We start from the raw sequence: 6377 nt of genomic DNA, 5'->3' as shown, positions 1-6377 counted from the left end.
GTTCTTTGAGAATGTCAAGCTACTGTGGTCATATGACAACGTTGTCGTTCCTATTGACTCACGTTAAATAACTAACCAACCTCCTTCTGGAACAGTGGCATGTTCATCTTACAGATCGATTTCATATCAATATCTCTAGAGTAGTTCTGTGGCAGTTCCCTTTCCTCTAGTGAAATAAATGTAAATCTAGTTGCAATACCGCTAAATTTTTTTAAAAATAAACTAAATAACATTTCAAATCGGCTAGTATAACTTTTTTATGGGAACAAATTCCTATGTGAAATTTGTTGGCGTCTATTGTACAATCAATTTGTTTAAATATTTTGCATTCATAGTTATTTAAATAGTTAGTTACGAATAGCTAGCTTTCCGAAGTCAAATTGTCGTTTATCTAATCAAATTCAATCGTTTTCAATTAAGTTCAACTAATCAGTGGATAATATTTTAGAGCGGTAAAGCAAGTGCAGGGGGTCGATATACATATACGTATAACAAGATCACCATGCTGTTATTTTCTTTATTGTAGTTATGGTCATGAGAACGTTTATTTTTCGTTTATTTTCTGGAATAATTCATAGACGAAATAAGTGTTTATGAGTTATTTATGGCTAGAAAATTTAAAATTTTGCACAAAGTACAATTCAACAAATGTAATAATTAAAAAGTTCGAGATCACAGTCTAGCAAGACCAGACAATTTATATATAAAATATATTTAAAAGTTTAAGTGATTTTTGGAAGTCCACTTTTGATTTAATAGAAGTTATTACTTATTTTTTCTTTATACATATATGTAATACTGTTTCAAAATCTATCTCAACTAAAACTAAACTAACCTTTTATATCCAATTAAATTAAAAATAAAATGTTTCTACAGTTTGCTTTCAATTTCAAGTCAATTATAATTATATTTTTCCACAGTTGCATGAACACTGCCAACTAAAATAGCAGAAAGTGAGAGAGAGAAAAACAACCCAACAACATCGACGACATCCCATCCCAATGTGTTAAACACAAAATGAACTTTGTGTCCACATTAAACCTTGACCTTGCTCCAGTAACAAACAGCTCCATTAGTGTATTGTCCCATAAAAATGTAGTCGCACAGCAAAACACTACTAAATCCATTTGTTTATGAAGTACGATCATGTATTTGCGTTAGTTTTTTTATGGTCACTCTAAAATTTAGTTTGTTTTCTTCAGTTGTTGCCAGCATTTTGTATGCTTGAGAGACCGGAGAGATTAAAAATAAAATTAAATTTAATTACGAGTGGTTTTCAGGTGAAAAAGATGAGTAAAAACTACTGCTATGCGGGCAAAGTGCACAAACAGAGACGAATAATACGGACGGAGATAAGTCATCCAGCCAGTCAGTCAGACAGTAACGATGTTTGATTTGAGTTTGTTTGTGTTGGGTTAAATCGTCAGAGTTGCCAGCTGAGCTGGGTTTGCAAGGAATTGGGGAAACTTTTATAGTTTCCATAGTTTTATAGTTTTATAGTTTGCAGCTCTCGTGAGCACCTTCCGGAACTCCTGATTAATCTGATTAGATCCATCAGCGACATTTTCCTTAGAAGACTGTCCATCTGCTTGCTTGACTGTTTGTTTTCCTTATTTATTTTTAAAACAAACATTTTTGTTTTAAATCTTTTTTAATAAAATAAATTGATGATTTTTTTTTGAAAAAATTTCCGTCATTAATTCTCACTTAGTTAATGAATAGTGTAAATAACAAATTTTTTTAGCTTCGAAAATGACGAATTTTGTACCAACGAATAGTCATATAAGGGAAGTTTTACTTTACTTCTTTAATTTTATTGTGTTTAATCGGTTTCAACGTGCGAGAGATGATTTGTGAGGTTCAGAAGTGGTGACTTTGACCGGGAAGACAAAGATCGCCCATGCCAGCCAAAAAAAGTTTGAAGACCAAGATTTGGAGGCATTACTCCTTGAAGATGGTTGTAAAACTCAACTAGAGTTTGCAAAATCATTGGGAGCTACTCAAGCAGCAATTTCAAAACGTTTGCGAGCAGCAGGATTCATCAAAAAGCAGGGAAATTGGATACAATACGAATTGAAGCTGAGAGACCTTGAAAGACAACTTTGTATGTATGAAATGGTGCTTGAACCCTATAAAAGAAAATAGTTTTTGTACCGAATCCTTACCTGCCATCTGAACTGGTTCAATTACGATAATCCGAAGCGAAAGAGATCGTATGTGAAGCCCAGCCAACCAGCCCAATCGACACTAAAGCCAAATATCCATGGCTCTAAGGTAATGCTCTGCATTTGGTGGGAGCAAAAGGGTCCTATCTATAATGAGCTGCTGAAATCTGGCCAGACAGTCACAGGGAACCTGTACCGAATGTAACTGATTCGTTTGAAGCGATCATTTGCCGAAAAACGCCCAGAATATGAGGCCAGTTATTTCACTACATCTGCTAAAATAAATGTACTAAACGAAGTGAGTGTATGTAAAGATTTGTACACTTGAACATAATTAAGCTATTAGTGAAACACTTATCACAAATTATCGATTTCCACATACTAACCCCCATTTCCTCAACAACCTGGTTATAGTTTTTCCTAACGATCTACTTCCAATTAATATTTTTTTGGTATGAGAACTATCAGTATATCGTTACGATAAAAAACAACCAGAGATTAAGAAAAGGGTAAGTGAGATAAACCTTCCATCTAACTGTCATAAAGAATAATAAGTCACAATGGAAATTACATGGGCATTATCAGTTAAATTAAATGGGTTAACGACAATCAAACACGTGTGGCAGCTCTATGGGGGGTAAATGTTTGTCTTTGAGCAGATAAATAGTAAAAATTCAATAGTAAAATAAAATTTACACACATTTCATCATTTCAATTAGATTGGATGGATTGTAATGGTTGTTATTAAAACAATGTTTTACAATAGTTAACGTAAGTACTTTTGAGCAATCATAAATAGGATAAGTTTGTAATATATTGTAGTTGAATTTATTTATTTATTTTTGTAACTTACACTACTTACATGACATTTAGCAACAATTATTTAACAGCTGTCTTTTGTGAAAACACAAAATACATATTTTTCTTGTTTGTAGTTTTTATTTTTGTTTTGACTTTTAAAACACTTTGAAGAAGAAGATGCTTTTATTTTTTCTTACACTTACAATATAAATAATTTTTCTTTTTTCGTTTTATTTGTTGGGGCAGTAGGGGATTTTATGATTTGTATACAAATATTTTTTTTAATTTTCTTTTGTTTGGTAAAAAATTTCAGGGAAAAGCAAAATAAGCTTAAATAAATAAACAAATTGTTGTATTTGTTGTTGGCTAAAAGTGGCAAATAAATAAATAAAAAAAAAGCAGCGTGCTTTTTTATTTTTTCAGGGGCTTTTCTCCAAGAAAAACAAAGATTTCTTTTTTATGTACTTTGATTTTCTTAAATTTTCACTTTTAATTTATGGCTTTTTCTTTTTTTCTTTAATATTTTTTAAAAGACTAACCAAAATATTTACTGCTTGTGTTGTTTTTGGTCTTAATTAATATATTTTTCTTTTTTGGTTTTTATTTTGTTTCAATGCTAAACTGATTTCAAAAAAGTTTTCTGCAAAAATTTCATTTGTTGTATTTCAACACAATTACACCCGTTTGTTTATGATTTATTCGCTTACGTTTAGTATTTTAACTTTTTTTTGCGTGCTCTCCCGAACGCAGCAGCGTAATGACTGATTGTTTAACCATGAAATTTGTTGATTCCATAAGATATACACAAACAAATCCACATGAGCTCCCCAAAAACAGAAAAAAAGCGATACACTAATATCGACTAAAAACAACAAATTGTATCTCCACTGAAATGCGCTCTCAATTGGCTCTCTTTCAATGTCATAGCAGAGGTGTTATGCATTTTGTTGTTGCTAAACCTCTTCATTATGCTTTTTGTTATTATTTTTATTTAGCTGGGATTGATTGTTGGTTTTTTTCCAATACATATGTATCTTGTTTACGTATTATACTATAAAGAAAGCTGTAAATAAGAGAGTGGGACTGGTAAATAAGAGAGTGTTTTTACTGTTATATCATAAATAACAGTTTATTCAACAAGTGCATACAGTTATTGGGGGACAAACCATATGTTTATCGATAGGTGCCTAGTTACAATTAGTTGTGACACTGATTTAGGTTTGTGACTGAGCTAAGTTGTTTAGTACAGACAAGTCACATTATATATCTGTAAATTTACTTGTTTCACGAATAGATAATTTGAAAAATGTAGGAGTGTATTAGATAATTATTTATGTATGTTATTATTCATTAATAGATGGCGCCACATGTGACGAATTAAGACAACCTAATAACCAAAAAATGGCAGCATATTTAAATAGCGTATTTTAGTTAATAATATTCTAACTTTATTCAATTATAAAAAATTCACACACTATTGTAACTAAAATAACGAATCAATAGTATACATATGTAGTATTTTGGAATTACAATTTATATTTTCAAGTATTTTTGATTAATTACTAGTCTCTTTCCCTCCGTCTTAGAAATGCCTCTTATTTCAATTTCCAGTTTAAATTTTCTTGGGCAAAATGTATACAAGCAGTATGGGGGTTTTTTAGAAATAATAGATTTCTTCTCGGGCGAAAGCAACCAATAATAGCTTCATTTGTCGTTAGGGTAACAGTTCGAGAACTAATTTCCAATTTCAGATTATTGTTTACCTCCCGGAGAGACACTTTTTGGAATATCTTAAACTTTATTGCTATCAAATTTTGTTGTCTTACGAATTAGACATGTGAAAATGTAGGACAAGTTGAATAGGATGTACCCCTTATTAGGTGAGGAACTAGTGTTTTGCTTCAACTGTTGCCACCATATCAAGCGTTATAGGTCACTATGGACTTTAGAATTACCTAAAATGACCACTAGATCGGTTTTCTGGACAATGCATAGAAATTGAGATTGATAATTTTTATTACATCCCAAACTCTTCTTGTCAGTGCCTACGAAATGTGTTTGTTTTGATATGAATGCCAAGCGTCTTTAAGCAAGTCAAAATATTCACTAGTATCCCTCATTTGGACGCTTAGTAACTGGGATAGTGTTGGCAACTGCATTGCAGATGTACTGGGAAAATTTCTTTATCATTTAACTTATTTTAATTAGATTATTAAATAAGCCTATTTGCTTTATTACATGGGCACTATGGTCGAGACTAGACTAAGTTCAAACTACATACATTTTGTGATTTCAGTATATAGACATCATGTCCAAAAGTCGATAATATATGTACATATGTCAAGAACCTCCTCAATAGTCGGCTTGTTCAGTCTCAGAGATCTGTGTTTTGTAAATAGCGTAAGGATTGGTCGGAATAATTGTCAGCTCATTTTCCGTGCATCATTTTAAGGTTATATTCTTTTCGATACCGTTACCTCAAATCCGGTCACAGATATAACAAATATATATGGCGTAAACAGTAAGTCTCACCACCAGACTATAGATTACCAGGATCTAAAATAAGCTCCAGCTTTTTAACTATCAATCGATTGATCTGTAATTAACCATCTAACACGCAAACTTTATGAAGCGAAAAAAGGTTGTCGAATAACTTTTTTAGGGTAATTATGACCCAATAAACTCAGAACAGCCATCAGAAACTAATTTGCAAATTAAGTTTAGGAACTATGTGCAAAAAGGTGAAGAGTGCCTCAGGGCATTGTTGCCGGTTTAGGTGTAAAAAACAATAAGATAGTATTTACATCTTACATCAATTATGATACGATTATATTGAAAAATATACAAAAAGTATGAAAATATGTTTAAATATAATAAAAAGTTTGCGACTTTTTGTATAGTTTGCACCATCCCTGAGGCACCCCTTAGTTTTTGAGTTCTCAACACACTGTTTGTTAATTGTTTAACATTTACAAATTCACGTGCTAAAATTATGTCATCACTCACAGCTGACAGAACAAAAACTAAAAGTCAGAATGCATTTCGACTTTGGAGGGAAATGTTAACAAATCTGTAACTAAAGTCACCGTTAAATTTAAAAAAATATATATAATTGCTTTTTAAGATAATTGGTGTTTTTTTAAAGGGTTAGCAATTTTATTGTCTATCCAAAAATTAAAAAAATCTAAGTCGACGCAAGTTAATTTATGCTCTAAGCCTGGAATTATCTAATCCATACTTCGAAATTCGATTGTCTACAGAAGATGTAATGATTCTTCATCTGATCGTGATCGAGAGACAAATGAATGGCTATTAGAATTTTTAAAATTGTATCGATTACTCCCTAATTCTATACGAAAGGAAATCGTTTCGAATTACAATGTAGTTAGCACACAAATTCGAACATTTTCA

The sequence above is a fragment of the Calliphora vicina genome, chromosome 4, assembly GCF_958450345.1.
Source record: "Calliphora vicina chromosome 4, idCalVici1.1, whole genome shotgun sequence".
NCBI classification, from domain to species: Eukaryota; Metazoa; Arthropoda; class Insecta; order Diptera; family Calliphoridae; genus Calliphora; species Calliphora vicina.
This window is presented reverse-complemented; position numbering follows the sequence as displayed.